Raw genomic sequence first — 22,057 nt, forward strand, 5'->3', positions numbered from 1 at the left:
TGTCAATCTCGCAAATACGGGAAAACCAAAAAGAAAGTGTTGACATGTTTCCACCACGTTTTCTGCTAAGCGACTTCTAAAACTTTTATTTGATACGATTTACTATCTTATTGAGGTCGAAAAGCTGCTTCGTTTGCCATTTAGATTGAAGCAGAAGCATCTTGAACCAAGTTCAGTCTTGCGTGAACTGGGTCTTGCGCCAGCTACGCAGTATTAAGCCACACAAAGACCCATTTCCACTCTAAGTACAGCAAAGCTAAGATATCTTTATTTGCCAACTTCTCAGCTTTACAGCCGTCTCTGATACACCTATAGCTTTGTATCCAAATTAGTATTATACAGAAGAAGTAACTCGATGCCGTTGATTGTAAGGTTAAGTATTCTTTAACTAGCCTCGATTGCACAGACATGAGCTTAAGACTTTTGCTTTCTTATATCAGAGTGGTTCCTTTCTTACTATCAGAGTGGATAGTCACTTCCATAAAGGAGGAGGCTACGCTCCAAGCGGAGTAGATCTATGTGAGTTTGGGTAAATAACACACATCAACCAAAAGAGAAAAGAAATTAATAAGTGAAAACGTATATTTGCAAAAGAAAATACATTTTTACTGATATTACCTCAAGTATGTACTTCAGTTCATGTCATTATTTTCAAGCTAAATATAATGCTAACTCGACGGTTTCAAAGAATTTTCACCTCCGTTTAAACTTATGAAACTTATTTGGATTCACATGCACAAATGCGAGCTTTTTTCTACAAAAAGAAAATTGAAAATTTAAATAAATTCACCATATTTGCGGTGCAATTCTTTTGAGCTTACAGTCACCACATAATTAAGAAAAAGCTTCGTTTTGTTCCTATACTTTCCTCAAAGATAATGATAAGCAGCAATGAAATGGTTGAGACTTGTCAGCATTTGCATAAAACGAGTCTTCCGTGATTTGATACATCAATTATGCTGTAACAATAATTTAATTATTACTTAATTACTATATCACTTAATATTCATCATATATGAGCTCGCTGATAACCCTTGTTGAGTTTAGATAATTACAAATGTAGGCCTTAATAACTAACTTGACTGCACGGAAATTACATGCCATACATTGTATGCTTTTACAGTAAGCTTCTATGCACTTTTTCCGCCTTTCTGTAATAATCAGCAGCTATTTTGCTGCTAACATTTTATTTCACTCATAAAAAGTTAACTGTCTTGTTTATGTCAAACATAAATCTCACTAACACCATGACGATGTACACATACACATACATACAAAAAGTACACAGAGCATTAGCCATTTTCCGCTACAGTGGCTACTTGCATTGTTGTTTATTATAGATGTGTAGTGTAGCTTTGTGTGATTTCTTTCACAACTCTCAAGGCGTTGGCGCATGCGCAGCCGTCACTCTGGCAAAAAGTAAATGAGTAAATCAAAATTATTCAGCGTAAATTGAGTCACTGCATTTCAATATAGTTCCCTGCTGTTTGTCTGCTCTGATTTCGTATTCACCGACCGAATGATTGGTTGAGTGTTGCTGTGATTGTTAACAATTTGTTCGAATGCGCACGCAATAACTGCGGGCTACCCGAAAGCAATGTGGCGTTTCAATTGTCTGCATTTACGAGCGCTAACCACAACTTTGAATTACGCTCATGATTGGTGGCGCAGCAGCGAAATGGCGAATATACCACAAAAAGCATTGCAATCGAATGCAGCTGCGCGCTTAAATCAAAGCAAACATAAAACCCTGCCTTTTATGCTGACAAGCGAGCCAACTGTAATGGTAGCAGACGACAAAAAATAAAAATAATAAAAAATTATAAAAAAAAAATAAATAAAAAAATATAGAAAAATTTAAAAAATAAAATTAAAAAAAAAAATACAAAAACATACAAAAAACTAGAGAATAAACTAAAAATAGTAGCAAAGCATAAAAGGCAAGAAAATATATCAATGAAATTTACACCTCCATGCCAAAGCTAAAATACAAGTCTATATATAGACATCTATAAAATCTCTTTGTATGTTTGTATATAGTTTTACTTTGCTTGATTTCTCAACAAATTCACAAACCTTTTATACTATATGTACACTTTACTACCTTTGGCCAAATAAGTAGCGGTGTAACTCGCTTATTTGTAGTGTCAACCATTTAAATGTGTATAAATCACATGCTGACACCAGTTGAGTGGGCGCCGAACAGCTATCGAGTCTGGTTCGCATATTTGCGTTGCTGCCCTTTTTCGTAAGACATTATTTACCTTTGAACGGATTTTAATCGTATATTGACATTTATGAAATTAGGTGTCGAAATCGCTGTTTGCCCATAACTTTTTTATATATTTTTTTCTGTATGAACAACATTTGAATTGCAAATTAAGCGATTATATTAAAGTTGTTGTTATCGACTAATTAGTGGCTGACAAATCGTGTAAATGAGAAATTATGTGATTTTTCCTTATATAAAAAAACATGCGTTTTGAATATAAGTTGGAGTTTACACATAGTTTATTTGAATTAAAATTAGTATCGGGCGATGGTTCCTGCAATATACTTACAACACTAAGCTTTTTTTGGATTTTATGATGAGAAAAGGCAGCAGCAAATAGTTTCACATTTCTAGGTATTATATTGGTCATTGTCAAAACAGTTGTGTTAAATATAGATAAGATTAGGTTAGCTTAGTCTGGTGGGGCAATGACACCCATAGACCAATTTTGGTCCTTTGCTATAACAAGTACAGGAGGATTAGTTATGCTTTAGGATACCTGCTCTTGACGCAAATTTCAAAAGACTCTGTGATAGTGAGGAATATCGATACCTCTTCTAGTGTATCATACCATGGGAACCCCATATGCTTACAGCGTAGTAGGCTTGCCAATGTGGGACAAGTGCACAAGAGTTGCTCCATTGTTTCCCTGGTACCTTGCTCAAGGCATTTCCTGCAGTCTTCTCGATCTGTATTAAATATAAAAAATATATATAAAAAATAGATAAAATAACCCATTACTTGGTTTTTGAATATCAGTGCGATTATCTAGTCAGCCTTTTGAAAAATTCTAATAACCATCGTCTGTTCCCCTGGCTGTTATGCAATAAGGACCTGGATTTTTGCAGAAATTTTATTTCAATTTTGACAGAAACAAATCATTTAAATTGAAATTCTTCGGGAATATTTAAAGGTTTCGTTTAATTAAACCTAGAAAATGGTAGTTGGAATTATGGACATGTTAAATAAGCTTATAGTAGAAGATTAATCTGCACAACATGCCATCTAGTTTTTTTGGATAAATTTTAAGAAAGAACTAAAACGCATACAATTTAATATTTCGGCCAAGTATTTAGCCTTACCGTAAATGTAAGATTTTGTCATTATGTTTCGAAAATGATTTCGTGCAAGTGACCGCCACCGCAAGTAGCATAAATTCTAGCCCAAATTTCGAACAAAAGAAAATTAAAAACACTGTGCATCACTCTGCCTGTTGTGGACGAAATCAGAAAATTCAAACCAAGGGAGGCAGTTTTCGATTCTTTTTTGCAGCAATTGGGATAATATGTCAGCAATAACACGCCGAATATTCTCTTCAAAAGCGTTAATCCTCTCGGATTTATCTGCCTAGACAGGCGACTTCACATCATCCAAAAAAATAAAAGTCATTAATCATGCTTCTATAGCAAGAAATATGATCCAAAGATTTCTAGTTCCCATAAACCATACCAACCAGTGACTTTTTTCAGTGAGTAACGATGTCTCAACAATGGCTTGTAGATTATAGTCCCTCCAAATGCAACAATTTTGTTTATAAAGTACCTATTCAGCCAAAAGTGAGCTTCAAAACAAAATTTGAACAAAATTTGCTTGTGAATGTCGGGATCACTGGCCATCTTGTTTTGGGCCGTTCGACATAAATTTTTACACGAGTTAGATTTTGTAAGCCCTTAAGCCAGGTTCATTCTTCAAAATCGTCCATAAAATGAATGGGAACAGTGCTAATTTCTGCGAGCGATCGCGAATGAACTATTTCGGGTCTTCGAATCATCGACTCCCGAACGAAGCAATCTGTTCCCTGCTTTAACTTGATATATGAAATCGAAGGTTTACACTTTCCTGTATTGAGCACCATGGATCCAAGAACCAGACGCACTGGAGATGTTGCCTCTATCACTCAGAAAGTATAGAAACCGGAAGAGGTTGCTATGTTGAAAAATCAGCAATGCCCTGTTTAAAATAGTTATGGGTTAAGATTAGTTTAGCGTATATAAAAATTTGATCCAATTGTTTATTGAGCATCTAGTAATCTATGAAGTTTAAATTTAATAAAAAAGTAAATATACGAATCGCTTTGAAACTCATATAGCATATTTTATTAAGACATGGCTAAGTTATTATGTTATATACAGTTTTAATGAACTCCCTATTTCATGATTTTAGGGTTTGAAACAAGTTTCTTAGACTTTTCACTGTCTTTTTCTGAATCTTATAACCGAAATTGGAATCGAAACTCTTATATTTACCGCTATTTTATCATGATTGAACGCCAACGACCTATGCTTATCAGTTAAAATAAGTTTTTTAATTATTTTCTTAATTTGATATTTTAATTGTATTGCTCCGAAAACCTCTCAATTTTCCTAAAATTAATAACAATTAAACTGTTATCAAATATGTATGCATGTTCCGTCAGCTCAATCTTCTCATTGAATACAAGCATTACTTATACCGACATTAGTTAGCATCACAAAACCTTCTGTTACCCATAAGTGTGTCACACAGGCATTCCACTTTGCCATAGCTATGAAAATATACAGTTACAATAAAAAGAAAGCATGAAATTAGACAGTTGATAAGACTTTATTGCAGCTAATTTGAATTACAAATGCCACACTCCACCAACTGTTGCAACTGCTGCTGACAATGCGGGCTTTGTAGAATGATGGATTCATTGCCATTGCAACAAGCGTGGAAAATTTTCCTCCGCCGATTAGAAAGCAATGAAAGAAATTGTGGAAAATATTCAAAGTAGTTGTTATTAGAAAGCAATAATGAAGTTTGATTGTGTGAAGAGCTGGGTTGTCACGTGTCTAAAAGTACCTCTATTGTACTATTGCTATTGTAATTAATATTATTAAAAGGCAGTTGCTCTTAGCAGCTAATGCTGCTTTTCCATATCAGAAATTAGCATAACAGTACCTTACATTGTTGTCTGAGTAATAATCAATTGTGGCTAACCTAATTCTTTTGTATGCTTTTAACTGAGTTTTTGTTTTTGTCTTTTCATTAAGTACATGATCTATAATATATGAAAGCTGATAAAAGAAATTTTTTGACAACTTCGAACTTTTTTTTTATAATTCTTACTATTATGTAAAGAAATTTTGGTTGGACCAAGAACACAACACATTTTTTTAATACAAATTAATATAAAGAGCCTCTCAAAATTCGAACGGCACCAATAGATTAACGATGCAAATGATTCTGGAAAGGTTTTGGGTATTTATTAGGGTGGTGCTAAAATGTATAAGAAAATTTTTATATCAAAGTTCGTAAAATTCAGTACGAAAGTAGCTAATACTACCATAATAGTACTACTACTATAGTAAAAATATAAGAAAATTGATATTAATCAATATTGGAGAAGTTTAGATTTCTCTTTACCTCTAACCTTTTCAATGTGCACGCGAGCTGCATTATAAATTAAAGGAAAAGTGGAAAACTTGTTCTCTTTTAGCTTACAACTGCACTGCACCGTTATAGTAGCTAAATACTATTCCAGGAGCTATGTAATAAGTCCTTGGTCTTCTTCAGCCATCTCTTCTTCATTATCTTGTAATTGTGTGTTGATTTTTATCCATTTCCATTCATCTAGAGATGCTCCTAGTTTGGCCAATTCGTCTGCATTTTCGTTACCGAAAATAGCGTCAGCAAGGTCAGCAGTGCTATCTGGCTATGCGTATATATGGCCACAGGCCATCTCTATAACTCGTATTTCTGCTTGAAAGTTGCTGGCTGAGTTTGGTAGCCAACTCCGTAGTTCATTCTGAACCCGTCAATACAGATATATAGTAGGTTGTATCATTCTCCTACACCTACACTACTACACTTCTTCTCTATTCACGTCTAAAGGGAACACCCGGAAGTGGCAATTGGAATCTACCCTTGGAGAATATAGTCCGATTTACTTCAGTTTAGCTGGTTCAATATGACGCTATATTCATATTATTTCCCGTTGCAACCTCCTAATTCCTTACAGAAGTAAATGAGCGCATCACTTGGACATGAGTTAACCCCTTCAAAGGCTGCTCTCTGAATGTCATTTAGTTTTTTAATATTTTAATGTTTCTTTATTGCTGTTCATCTTGAGAATTATTAATTTTATTCTTAAACCTACTTATTTATAAACTTTTTGTTGCTCTCTAAGTAAATAAAGCCCATGCGGTTGTTTTTTTAATATCGAGAGGATTTCTCGAGAATGCTGAAAAGTATCTGGGAGTGATCCGACATAGATGGCTCTCGGACACTCTCCACTCATCGACGACCACGGAATCCATTTCTGTTGATATCGTAATATAAAAGACTTCCTCCCAACCCAAAAATATGTTTACATAGGTTACTATCATGCTTCCCCATATGGTATGTTTCGCTTTGGCATCACACCCTATTAAAATATCCACTTTCCTCTGTTAGTCTTACTAGGGGCCTTGTACATATAATGGCACCAGAATGAAGTTATCTCCTAAGCTTCAGTTGAAGCATTCAAATTGCTATACATGAATATTTAAAAATATATAGTTGAAAAAAAAAATAATGAAGTTGATATTTTAGAGCTACCCTAGTAATCATAAATTCATTTATTCGCCATTCGAAGCCACAGTTATCACTCAGCACGCATACACACAATCCAACCAAATGTAAACAACTTCATTTGAATATGAATGCAGCGGATAAATTGTCAAATTTATGGCATCTACTGTCTCTTGGAAGCGAATAAAAAACGAAAAGAAGACTAAACAGCAGCAAACGCGCCAACAAAATGTCACACTATGCCACTGGCCACATCAGAACGATATTTTATGACCAACATGCCACAAGAGCCGCAACTACGGTGTATATGTAGTGGATGGCCGACGCGTAGCAGCAGGCAGTCCAGCGGATGCAAAGCCATCCCGATCGCAAGCATTTGTATTAGAGAAGACATAGGCGGTGGAAACAGGCATGTGTCGTAAACACTTTACAACAATGTCGTTAGAGCCAGTTTTCATTTCAGCCGCATAAACCGACCGACGGCTGGTGGTGTTAGCTCAGCGGTAGCGGATTGACTTGTTAAGATTCTTATTTGGTTGCCTTAGATCGTGTTTGACAGCGAGATAAAGTGCCGCCAGTTACGCGTATATACACACGTGCTCATTTATATAAAATAAAGTCTGTGTTTGTGTGTATGTTTATGCATCATAAAACTGAGCAGATTATGAGCGTAACAAATTTGGTGGTCAACAATTAAAACAAGTCACTGAAAAATTTGCACAAAATGGAATTGAAAGCTGGATTACTAAGTGATAGAGTCATGCAAGTGGACAATATTTTCAGAACCCTGTTGCCTGTTTAGCTATTAGAAGCCAAAGCTTAATGTTTTCATTTAAAAGCTGCTGGTAAATTCCGAAGTAATCATTTAGCTCCAAAGCAATAGTTGACAAGTCTCAAGTTAATGCAAAAATGTTTAGAGAATTGCTTACCATTTACAATGAGTGCATTCTCTATAATATATAGAGATTATGTCTTAAAGAGTTTCGAAAGAATTCCGTTCCCTACGAGTTAACTATGGAGTTAAAATTGTTGTAAATGCTTTCTTTCATTTACATTCTCCATAATGAAGAATGAAAAGCAAAGGGCTGGCTCTAAGTTGAAGTAAACAAAGTTTTCTTACATCTATTTCATTTTTAATATGGATTAGAATTAAAATTACCTTTTTGAAGTCTTTAACATAAGGAATCATGTCCGTATATATAAGAACTAGTCCTTCAGTTTTGAAGATATCTTACTTTTATCCCCAAAAAATTGCTCATTTGTTGAAATCGCCGATATTGATCCGTATAGTTGTCATACGAACTGAACAATCAGAATCATGTGCTTAAAACTTTTTCATTTTATGAGATATCTACACGAAATTTACCAAGAACTATCTTCTGCTTCTTTCTTGGCGCAAACACCGCTTACGCGGCTATAGCCAAGTTTACAACAGCGCGCCAGTCGTTCTTCATATTCGCTGTTTGGCGCCAACGTAGTGGAAGTCTTCTTCTTCCTCTGCTTCCCACGACGAGTACTGCAACTAGTACTCCAGAGCTGGAGTGTTTCATCCATTCGGACAACTTGACTTAGTAGCCACTCCCTGTTAATTCGCTGAACTACGTTAAAGTCGTCGTCGTATTCGCCGTCGCCAATGCGCAAAAAATCATAAATCTTTCGCATCTCTCGAAAACTCGTAATGCCGACTCATCAGCCATCGTTCATTCCTCTGCAACATGTAGCATGACGAGGATGATGAGTGACTTATAGAGATTTGTCTTTGTTCGTCGAGGCATGACTCTACCTCTTACTTGCCTACTCAGTCCGAAGTAGCACCTGTGGGCAAGAGTTATTATGTATTGGATTTCGAGGCTGACATTGCCGTTGGTGTTAATGCTGGTTCCAAAATAGACGAAATTATCTACGACTTGACTGTCAACAGTGACATGGGAGCCAAGTCGCAAGTGCGACGACTGTTTGTTTGATGACGGGAGATAGAAGTATATCGTTTTATGCTCTTTCATAATTTGTTTCGCTTCCTTATTCAATGTGAAAAGGCAGAGCTAACGGCGCGGGTGTTGAGGCCAATGATATCAATATCATCGACGTATACCAGTAGCTGTGTACTTTTATAAAAGATTGTGCCTTCTCTTTGCCTTGTCTAAAACCTTGTTTGATATCGAACGGTTCGGAGAGGACGGAGCTTATGGAAACGCTCAGCGTAAGTTTACACAGCCGTATTAGTTTTGCGGGGATATCAAATTCAGATATAACGGCATAAATGCAGCTCATGTCTCTGGGGGTTCAACAAGAATATGCTCCTGTCTTGAAACCTTCTGTTAGTCGCTGCATATTTTCGTACTCACTTCTGTTCATTGGTAGGGTTTTTAACGTGCCGGGTCCCAAGCCCAAAGCACAACCCTGGGTCGGAGATGTTTCGTCTTCTCACTTTAGTTCGCCTTCAGATTGATGTTTTCTGGCTACCCAGAGGATACTTGGTTTAAGACCGGCAGTCGTGAGCTGTTTGAGCCATATGTATGGTGCTTAGAGAACTTATCTCCATTGCGTGAACTTCTACACATGGCTCCATCTTCCACTTTCAAAGCCATAATGAGTCCAAATGATGGTCTGGTAAACAGTTATCTTGAAAGCAAATTTCATCCCTGTAAAGAAAGTATTTTTTTAATTACTTTGTGAAAGAGCAGCTCCAAAAGTAAATTCAAGATCTACGTATACTTTTCAGACTGCAAACTCTCAGCGGAAATATTTTTCGTTAAAACTAACCTGATTAAAAAAGACTAAATTTCCAGATATCAAAGACACAATAATTCATATACTTTATCTATCACTCCAGTTAAATCAGAGTGCTCTTTCTCAGTTATGAGCAGCCACCTGACCGGTTGAGGTAAAAGTTAACCCAAAACTGTCAAGATCAATCAGAATCTGGATCTAATTACTGGCTGCATGTTGTTTACTTGTCACTCGTTGTCGTTGTCGGTTAACAGCATCTGCCTTACGTTTCTCAAGTCACTTGACTGCATTTAATAACTAGAACTGTCACGAATCACTCGAAGTGGTAAAATAGATAAGCACACATAATTTTTCAGATATCTGCATGATACCATTTCAACTGTTGCCCCAATTTCAAACCAAACCACACCACACGAACTTCAACTCTATTACCCTGTCAAATGTGCGTTGTCTAAATAGATTTCCACAACTCATTGTCACATCGTGTAACCATCTATGATCATCACACTATTTGTAAACAAGTCCACGAGTACGACGAGTATCACTGATTGTGTTAGTGGGCTAACACCTCCAGTTTTCCACTCGTCACTTATCAGCGCGCCGCAATCGTCGACGATTACGTATGCATTTGCCTGCTCTATTTTAATCACTCACCGTTTGTTTGTAAACGAGAATTTTTCCGCTTGCTCGGCCGCATAAATCGATCGATCGGCTCAAGATCGTGCGTTTGATAGAGAAAATTTCACACAGTGCGCGGCGGCATTTTTGGCGGCGACATTCTGCGAAGCCACATAATGTGCGGGGAATGAGTGTGCATGGTGCACTTTAATGGGCGACAGTTATTCGATATTTCATCTCCGCCGGAAGTCGTTGGTCAGTAATGATCAGCATTTGTCGTTAAGTGACGACGTTGCCCGACGCATTGCAAAACATGTTTACCTTATGTTTGTCGGTATGCGAGTGACTTAATTTCTTCATTTTTTTTTTCGCTCCCAACACGGTAGGAGAGACTTAAGTGACACAGCGATTTTTATTTATTTTTGTATTTCTTATATTTTTAATTCTTTATGATTCTGTTTTCTTGTTTCTTTGCTATACAAGCTTTCGCTTGTAATTTCAACCTAATTTACAGCTAATCATTTCGTTGGTAAGTGGTGCATGTGAACCAAATTTTGATTAACGCAATAAAATGCGTTCCACATGCGCAGACGTTGGCATGTGAAATCAGCGCTCTAAATCGTTATTTGCCTTGAAATATGAAATTTTCTAATCCAATTTTCAATTCCAATATTTTTACAAAAAACTGCTTGTTGCTTTGATGAAACTTCAATTACCACAATTACTAATTGCATGGATCGCGTGTTAGAGTTCATAAGCAGTTGGTCTTTGCGCTGGCGGTATTTAAAATGAGTAAGGCTGAATAAAGTATAGTTTATAGCTGCATTATTATGGCAGTAATCAGATCTTAATACTTTAACTTATCTCTTTATTTGCTTTCCATTCGATGTGATACTTTATTGCAAGCTCCAATTGTTAACTGTTTCACGAAATTGCTTAGCCGGAAGCTTGGCAGCGCTAATTGCAGACGGCGGCTTGAGTGTTTTCTGAAGTATTGTTGAGCTACTTTACCATGACTTTAATTTGCAGCTGAAGTAGTTAAGGAAAACCGCAAAATCCAAATACAAATTCTTGAAATTAGTCGAGCTAGTCTTATACTAAAATCTGATCATCAGTATGACAAAAGTTTCATTAGAGCTTCGATAAATATCGATACAATTGAGTTTTTGGATCAGCTTGCTACTATTACTGTAATTCGGGTACAAAGATTCGTAATTTCATTATCGGAAGTATTTATATCCAAGCGATTTAATGCCGAAGGTAGTTAAGTTCGCAGATAATATGTAGCAAAATTTAATTTTTATACTGGAATAGGGCTATTTTATAACTTAGATAAATTTTCATAAATGACAGTTACTTTTGTAATCCAATATCTATATACATAAATAAAAATGAATCGTCAAAATGTATGTACGCTCATAACTCAATAACGCCTGGACCAATTTGGGCAATTCTTTTTCCTAAATGTTTGTTGAAGTTCAAAGATGTTTTCTACGTCGAGAAAAATTCGAATAATTTCCGGAAGACCCTTAAAAATAGCCCTTTTCTTTTCCCCATACAAACATTATATAAGAGTGAATGTTTGTTTATTAGTAACATCAAGAGAATAGTTGAACCAATCTTGATGAAATTTTTAAAGGTTGTTTGTTGTGGGTCGGGAAATGTTTAGAAACAAAATACCTTATACTTTTCATGAGGAGAAGTCCTCAAATTGGACAATTCCTAAAAGTTACATTTACCATACACATTTTTTTCAATTTTTGTTTGTTTTGTTTTTCAATATTTTGATTTGTAAATTATTTGAATTGTTCAATTTTGATCGCTTGCTTTTTTATTCCGGCTATCCAAAGGAAAAATTATTTAAAATTATTCAGTGAAAACCTTTTGTGTGTTTCACACAATGTGATTAATTGCATATTGAAATTTGTTATGAAGCCACGAAGAGGTCGCGCTAATATTGGTCGGCGTTCTTTTTGCCATCAACGTATGGCAGCCCAAGAAAAGGCAAGAAGTACTCCCAAAATGCGATGGCATACGTGCGGAATTATGGATCGTAGTCAATCAGCTAGCGATCGTAACGTAATCACAGCACGACTTATTAAACAATAGCTGCGATGTTTGATGGTCTTTATCTTGAAGCAACCTATGGTATATATGGTGCTGTTAGATGCTGAATGTATTCTGTTGAGTAGCAGAAAAGAGTTTGCCGCACGCACACATTCTTCTTTGGATGCGGATGGTGATTACACCAGATCAAATTGATGAAATCATTTCAGCGGAAATTCCTGATTCAGGGATAGATCCAGAATTATACGAAGTGGTGAAAACCAATATGGTTCATGAACCATACGAACCTTACAATCCCACTTTGGTTTAAATGTTTGACAATAAATGCACGAAACACTACTCATGTGCTTTTCTTTCGGAAACGGAAATGGGAAATGATGGATATTCACAGTATCGACGTCGTTCACCAGACGACAATGACAGAACATTTAGTATTTAGAGGCGTGAATATCGAAGTTAACAACACATCGAAGTTGACAACACATGGATCGTACCATATTCGCCACTTTTGTCTAATTCACATTCAAAACTCATGTCAAGTACGTCACCAAAGAAAGCAACATAGCGGTTATTGGCCTTGAACGATATGAGATCAGCAGTATCGAATGGGTGTGAACTGTAATAAAGCGCTTTAAGCGCTTAATAGGATATTTACTTTTGCAATTCATGAAAGTTTTCCGACTGTTGTGCGTCTCGCGGTTCAGCTTCATTTAAGTCATTGCGTATTGTGAATGGTACAGTGTGTGCAACTTTTTGAGAAGCATGCCAGCAGTTGCATTTGCTGGAATATGATTATCACTGGAAACAGACGAAGGACAATGCGATAGTTACTTCGCATGCCACTGAAGTTCGCATAATTTTCGAGAAGATCGTTTCGACATATCAGCCTTCAAATTCGCGTTAATTATGGGATACGAAAAACTGACATTGTCGACGATATTTTACATTGTATTCGCTTAGAATTGGAAATGGGCAAATTTCGGTGGATACTTCCAGTGGTTTGATATCAATTTCACCTCCCTTTTGTCAATTCACTTCAACGGAAGATGAATTCATCACGAATGTTTATCCGAACATTGGTCAAATTATCGTAACTGCAATTGCTTGAGTGCACGCGTAATTTTAGCTGCCAAAAATACCGATGTTTTTGACTTAAACTGGAAGATTCAAAGTCAAATTCTGGGAGGTTTGCGCTCATATAAATCGATCGATCGTCTTGACAAGGAAGACGAAACCGTAAATTATCCAGTGGAATTTCCAAATTGCGTCTCACAGTTGGATCTGTCATTATTACGTTTCACAATCTTCATGCGCTGAAACTGTGTAATGGAAATATCGAATACAAGGGACAGCCATTTCAGTTCAAACGTATTCAATTTCCAGGGAAAATTGCCTTCGCGTTGACAATCAACAGGACACAAGGAAATCGGGAAATGCTATGTTTTTCACACGGCCAGATATATGTGGCATGTTGGCGAGTTGGAAACCCATCTTCTCTGTATTTTTACGCACCAGAATAGAAATCAAAAAATTATGTTTATTAAGTTGCGCTACATTAAAAAAAATGTAGAAAATTCGAAAATAAATCATTTTCGACACAATATAATTTCAACTTTTTTCATTTCAAAACACATAATTTCACGCAGGACAACGGCTGCGGGGTCAGCTAGTTTATTATAAATTTCAACCATTTATTGGAATCAATGGAATTTACTTCCTTATCCTTCACATATCGTCAAATAACCTACCCCTTGAGTATGCAAATGAGTTTCTTTAAGCTCACAACGCGTAGTCAAATCAAGTGGACCCAACAAAATTTTTATTTTTATTAAGATTCCTTTGATAGAGCTTTCTTGTCAAACATAGCAATGTGTATAATATATGTATGTATACCTATCCTATAAAACTGAGTAGTAAACGACGAATAATGTTCTTAGATGATTCTTATTATTCAAATAAATTTGATCGAAAGATTTATTAAGCACCACAAAAAGGCCGTCACCACCCGACCAAGCATTCGTCTTCTTCTTTGTTGGTATAGACACCGCTTACGTCATAGCTGAGCTTATAACAGCTGTTTTTTTTTCTTTTCGCTGTTTGGCGCCAATTGGAAATTCCAAGTGTAACCAAATTCTTCACCACCTTATCTTTTGAACGGAGTGGATGTCTAACTCTTCCACTGCTTGACTCGGCGGGTACAGCGTCGAATACTCTCAGAGCTGGAGTCTTATCAGCCATTCGGACAACATGACCTAGCATGCATAGCCGCAGTTTCCTAATTCGCTGAAATATGTTAATGTCGTCTATCTCGTACAGCTCATTGTTCCATCGACTGTTTTTGTTGTTGTTAATACTGGTTCCAAGATAGACGAAAATATCTAAGACTTCGAAGTTATGTCTGTCAACAGGGACGTGGGAGCCAAGTCACGAGTGCGACGAACTGTTTCGTTCAATACCAGACCCATTTGCTTCGCTTCTTTGTTCATTCTGGAGAAAGCAGAACTAACAGCACGGTTGTTGAGGCCAATGACGTCAATTTCATCGGCGTACGCCAGCTTAAAATCGACGAAGAGGTGGTGTGTGTCGATCTTCTTCTCACGGGTCTTTTCCAAGATTTGGCGCATGGTGAATATCTGGTTATTTGATGATTTGCTAGGTCTAAAGCCACACTGATAAGGTCTAATCAGTTTGTTGGCGGTGAGTTTTAATCTTTCATACAATACGCTCGATAGAACCTTATATGCGATGTTGAGGAGGCTTACCCACCATTCTTCTTTAGCTCGCCTTCTGTTTTTTTAACTACCCAGAGGATACTTGTTCTAAAACCGGAAATCGTAAGCTGTTTAACCCATATGTAAAAGAATCGTTTCAGGACACTCCCAAGTGAATATCGCTAAGAGAACTTTCTTCGCATGCGTGAACTTCTACACATCATTCCATCCACCAACTAGTCCCCTAGTTTTTGCATAAATACAGACAGACATGGTAAAATCTACTCACCTCGTCATATATATAAGTATATATATATTTTATAGGGTCTCCAAAGTGTCCAAATTTAATTGGATTTTTAGCTCTTCTATAACTAAGGAGATATTCAAAAATGTGGCTGTTCTCAAAATTAGAAAAGTTAAATATGCCCAAATAAAGTGTTTGCATTTTTATACCCTGAGCAGGGTATATTAAGTTTGTCACGAAGTTTGTAGCACCCAGAAGGAAGCGTCGGAGACCCTATAAAGTATATATATATAAATGATCAGTATGTTGAGCTGAGTCGATTTAGCCATGCCCGTCTGTCTGTCTGTTCGTACGTCTGTCTGTCTGTCTGTATAAATACGAACTAGTCCCTCAGTTTTTAGGCTATCGTTTTGAAATTTTGCAAACGTCATTTTCTCTTCAAGAAGCTGCTCATTTGTCGGAACTGCCGATATCGGACCACTATAACATATAGCTGCCATACAAACTGAACGATCGGAATCAAGTTTTTGTATGGAAAACTTTCACATTTGACAACGTATCTTCACGAAATTCGGTGTGAGTTATTGTTCATAGAAATAGTCCAATATCGGAAGAAATTGTTCAGATCGGCTCACTATAGCATATAGCTGCCATACAAACTGAATGATCGAAATCAAATGCTGGTATGGAAAACTTTTGCATTTGACAAGATATATTCACGAAATTCGATATAGATTATTTTCTAAGGCAACAATGTAAGCTCTGAAAAAATGGTTCAGATCGGATTACTATAGCATATAGCTTCCATACAAGCTGAACATATAGTTACTAAAAGAAATGCACCTGTGAAGGGTATATTAGCTTCGGTGCAGCCGAAGTTAACGTTTTTTCATGTCTTAGTTCACTTTATAAGCAAACATGCATACTAATATTGCACTCTTTAAATTTTCATTTGATTGCTTAATTTATTTAAATTTTTATTTGATTGCTTGACTTATTTGTCAGTAAAAATATCGCCAACAAATACAGCATTAAATAATGTAAATAATTTTGTCTAGTTATAGTTATATAACACCAGCAAAACTTTGTTGTGACTTTTCCGGCCAGTTACCAATCGTTGACACGCTAAGTAAAGTTTAATGATCGCTGGGCATGCAACCCAACAAACCACTCGCCATTTACCGATTGCCATGAGCCAGACGGCAAGCCGAACACTTACTGCTCGACCTCTGCATTGCAAGAATATGCGAAAACAAAGGAAATACACTAACAATTGACAACGGAGCAATTACCGCGATAATCACTGACATGCCAAGTGATCGACTTCAGGCCGAGGAAAAATTTGTTTGCAAACCACTTTTGGCAGCTGAGATGGCGCTAAAGGCCAGACAATTTATTGCTCTATTTATACTTCTTGCTAACAATTTTATGTTTTCCTATTTCTTCTTAGATTGTGCTTGAACTCGTTTTCGGTAGCAATTCATCACTTAGCAGTCGTAACTTTTAATTTTTATTGTATAGCATCTATATATGTATGGTACATATAGTTGCAGTTACTATAGTCTACCGATATGGATATACTATATACATATATCTATATATACATACAAAAATATACGTAAGCAAGTGCTTGCTTTTGTTTGACGTTAGCAGCTATTATTAACCGTCAGTTGCGGCTGCCAAAGGCCATGCAATCAATCATTTTCGCAATTTCCAACAACTGCAGTAATTTATTATGCCGATTTCAGCGCAAAAGTGGAACAATATTTAATAACCCATTTGACGATTTTACTATTCACTTGGGGATATTTATAAATATTTTCATAGTTACAAGAAAGTTTTATAAGTGGGGCTTGTGGTAAGCTCTTTTTGTAGCTTTGAAATTGAATTTTCACTTACAAGGGAGCAAAAAGTGGCAAAAGAACACTCAACTAGCTAAAATATTCATTTCAGATATTTGGCAAACGTGGTGACACTTCAGCAACAAATTTGTATGTGTTCTCCCTCAGAATTGCATATCCCTCCCATTTTTTTTTATTCTACTGGAAATCTTCCTTGCTCAAAGGAGTATGAGTACTTCTATATTTTGAACAATTTTCAAGCTATCATTATTTTTAAATAGGCAGATTTCAGTCAACATTTCATTGTTTGACCTAAAGAGCTTTTGATATTCAATCAACATCGATTTTATTTGCTCGAAAGTTATCACAAAATGAATGGAACATTTTTAGACACCACTGCATTAAGTGTAAATGACCTTGCATAATGTTTATCAATGTTTATTTTGCAAGCATAAATAAATTCAGTTAATGACTGTCTAGTCAAATAGTCTAGCATTTACTATACCAAGTACGCTAACTAAACTTACAGGACTTTAAAAAGTTTTGTGGATTTGATATTATTTTGCAAAAATACGTAATTCGTCGGTAGTTACAAAAAGGATATCTGTACATTAGGGCAGTCCAAAAAAATTTCATTTTTTTAGATATCGTGAAAATATCGTTCGATTATTTTAACTATCGCTGAAGCAGCTCACGACTTCCGGTCTTTGACCAAGTATGCTCTGGGTAGAATAAGAACATCCGTTTGAAGGCGAGCTAAAGTGAAAAGGCGAAATACCCCCTTCGAAGGGTTGTGCGCTGGGTTTGGAATCCGCTATGTAAAAAGCGCCCCCAATGAAAGATTACCAACTGCCTCGGATGAGAGACCCCCCCTTGGATGACGACCATGGCAAACGAAATAAGGGCTACCGTGAGGCCGTGCACCTGGAACGTCCAGTCCCTTAATTGGGAAAGTGCCGCTGCCCAGTTGGCTGATGTCCTCGTTAGAGTTTAGGCTGACATCACCGCCTTCCAAGAAATGCAATGGACGGGACAAGGACTGAGGCGAGTAGGTCCTCGTGGCATTTACTACAGTGGCCATATAAAGGAGCGCAAGTTTGGTGTGGGATTCGTGAGAGAAGACAGATTCCGTCGCCTAGTTCTGTCATTCACCCTCCGCATAAAAGCCAGGTTTTTCAACATATCGCTGATTTGCGCCCACACCGCGACGAAAGAGAAGGACAATGTGACTAAAGATGCCTTCTATGAGCGCTTGGAGCGCACCTATGAGAGCTGCCCCGCCATGATTTCGAAATGGTGCTTAGTGACTTTAACGTCAGGGTAGGCAAAGAAAGTATCTTTGGCACAACGGTCGGTAAATTCAGCCTCCACGAGGAAACATCCCCAAATGAGTTGAGGCTGATCGACTTCGCCGGGGCCCGAAGTATGGTTATATGTAGTACTAGATTCCAGCATAGAAAAATTTATCAAGCTACCTAGCTGTCTCCGGATCGAAATGCCACCAACCAGATCGATCATGTTGTGATATACGGAAGACACGTGTCCAGTGTTCTAGACGTGCGTACGCTCCGAAGTCCTAACATCGACTCGGACCACACTCTTGTTGCAACCAAGATTCGCAGCTGCCTCTGTTCTGTTATTGATATTATCGGCCTCAACACCTGCGCCGTTAGTTCTGCTTTCTCCAGACTGGACAAGGAAGCAAAACAAATAGGCGTGGCAGTGAACAAGGGCAAGACGAAATATCTCCTGTCATCAAACAAACAGTCGTCGCACTCGTGACCTGGCTCTCACGTCACTGTTGACAGTCATAACTTTGAAGTTGTAGATAGTTTCGTATATTTGGGAACCAGCATAAACAGCACCAACAATGTCAGCCTGGAAATCCAACGCAGAATATCTCTTGCCAACAGGTGCTACTTCGGACTAAGTAGGCAATTGAGAAGCAAAGTCCTCTCTCGAGGGACAAAAACCAAACTCTATAAGTCGCTCATAATTCCCGTCCTGCTATATGGTGCAGAGGCTTGGGCGATGACAGCAACCGACGAGTCGACGTTACGAGTTTTCGAGAGAAAAATTCTGCGAAAGATTTATGGTCCTTTGCGCTTTGGCCACGGCGAATATCGCATTCGATGGAATGATGAGCTGTATGAGATATACGACGACAGTGAATTAAAAGACAGCGGCTATGCTGGCTAGGTCATGTCCGGATGGACGAAAACACTCCAGCTCTGAAAGTATTCGACGCAGTACCCGACGGGGGAAGCAGAGGAAGAGGAAGACCTCCACTCCGGTGGAAGGACCAGGTGGAGAAGGACCTGGCTTCGCTTGGAATATCCAATTGGCGCCACGTAGCGAAAAAAGAAACGACTGGCGCGCTGTTGTTAACTTGGCTATAATCGCGTAAGTGGTGTCTATGCCAGTAAAGAAGAAGATATCGTATGTCTCATCTTACTCAGATTCAGGCATTCAAATAGTTAATCAAACTAAGTGAATCAGTGACTTATAATATTTATACAGTACAAAGGTTAATAAGATGCCTAATTTGATAGTAATACTTTTACGATTTCGTCGAACAATATTGCTGAATTCGTTTGGAAAAGTTCGTAGTTTCACCAGAACCTGAAGTCATTTTCCCGCCTTGTTCCTAACAAGTTGTAAGTGTATAAAATATTCTGTTCCAAACGAACTTAGCGCTTTCTTGCTTGTTCAATACTGTTTTCTTAACTTCCTCAGCAGTTCTTTCAGCATTTGGCTTATTGGAGCATATTTTCGATTTTGAAGAAAAATGTTTACAGCCAATAATCTTTTTGCTTAGAGTATGCTCACCATATACGACTGTGATCAGTTCAAAAATTTTGAGTTTAAGCGATTGGTAGGAAATTGATTGATAAATCTTTTCCACTGATTGATAAATAATTTCCAATAGCACTAAAATTGTGTGTGCCTAATAAATTACTCAATTTCTAAATAAAAAAATTCTAATCCGAAAATATAGTTGACGTTCTGAACAAACCACAGTTGAATGCCACCACAATGTGCCAATATAATCCTTTGGTGTACTTTTTGTTTTCAAAAATAATTCTTTTTATAGGTGGAAACCACATTTCAATTGCAATTACTTGCACATTTCTGCGTCAGCTTAAGATCTATACTCAAATTTCTGCCAGAAGCTTCAGCATTTTTGCTGATTCATTATTTTGACATAGAGTTGTGAGGAAAAAATATATCATTACAACGCTAACGCTTATAAACAGCAAAAGAATCTGCAAGCAACACAACAATACCGATTGCTTAAAGTGGTGCAACAACAAATCCAACTAATTGCTGGGGCAACGCCTTGACGCAAAATACAATTTAGTGGCAAGCAACTGCTGTCTGGTCATAGAATGCAGCAAAAGCCGATTGTTTGGCAAAAGCAATAGCAGATGCTTGTATATACATACTATTTATACATATGTATATATATAAAAATACATATATGTCTGTGTGGCTATGTTTGTATAAAGAGTTTGCGAAGCACAACCATGCCACTAAAGTGTTTTGATGAAGACATTATTACCAGAGACAAGGGCATCATCACTGCATTTTGGTGCTTTCGAGTTGAACATTATGGCGGTGTGGTAGTTGCGCGGTATGCTTATAACTGTGTATGTGTGAACATATGTATACATAAATTGATATGAATCTACTCAGCAGTAGCAGCCGCCAAGACTGTGTGGTGATTGTCACATATTTATGTGCAACACTTAGATATGTAGGTACATATGTACATGCAACATAAAATAGATGCACACACATACATAAATAAATCCGTATATGAGTAACCGCGCTTGCATTTCGCCAACAACGCTTTGTGCGGTGTTATGTTTGTAAATACATAGTTTGCCAGCGCTGCGCTAAGTCACCGCCATTCAACATAGCCACCGATTGTTATCCGCAAGCAAAGTACATATGTATCTATATCCAAAAACATACAAACATATATAAGCTTCTACACAGTGGCTTAGTGGTGAATGCGTGCAGCTACGTTTTGTTATTTGGCGTTGCTTACAAAATTATTAACCTGGCATAAATGTTTGGCTGCCGTTACTGTGGCTATTGTTGTTGTTGTCGTTTTCTGAAATTTGCACGCGCACTTTGCAATGTGCTATGCTGGCAAATGTATGAGTTGCTCGAAGCATTTTCACATTAAATTCAGCTTACTCACACAGCGATCAACAGACATACACACAATGCAACACATACAAACATAAACTCAAACACATACACACCCAAAAAGTGTGGAGAAAAGCGTTTTGCTGCTTTTCACGCGTTGGCTTTGCAAAATATTTGTGGTTTCGTTGGAAATTAGCGGTTTTTATGCCACGCTACGTGGAGTTATGCCACATTAGGAAAATGTGCAACAAAAAAATGCTTCAAATGCTGAAAACTAATTATTTTATTTTCATAAGCATGCACATATTTTTCGCACTTGGCTTACTGCTTAGCCAAGCATTTCAAATTTTCCTAATTCCAATTGAATTTTAATTGTTTTTAGCATTGTTTTAGTGAAAAACTATCACGCTAGAAAATTGTTTGGTGAAGCTGACATAGCTTCTGCCATTTTTTCACGCTTTAACAACATAAATTTAAATTTGATTTTAATAAAAAATATTTTTTTTAATGTAAAGTAAAAAAGCATATACTTTTATGAAACTCAGCTGAAGCTATAAGTACTTACGCATGTTTAGAAGAACAAGATTCGACAACAAGTTGTATCGAAGCTACAGGTTAGATAAGGTTAGGTTAATCTGGTAGGCCAATAAGCCACGCATAGACCAATTTGGTCCTTTGCAATACCAGATGGAGTTCACTTGCTTAGTCCAAAAGGAGTATCATACTGTGGGGATGCTTACAGCATAGTCTTGCCTATACGGGACAAGTGTACAATAGATGTTCCATTCTTTCCCTGGTGGTCTAGACCTTTCCTGCAGTCTTCTCGATCTATAGCCCCATTCTGAAAGCGTGTGTCGCCCCCAGACAGTGACCAGTTAGTATT

The sequence above is a fragment of the Bactrocera tryoni genome, chromosome 3 (assembly GCF_016617805.1).
Source record: "Bactrocera tryoni isolate S06 chromosome 3, CSIRO_BtryS06_freeze2, whole genome shotgun sequence".
Taxonomy (NCBI): Eukaryota; Metazoa; Arthropoda; class Insecta; order Diptera; family Tephritidae; genus Bactrocera; species Bactrocera tryoni.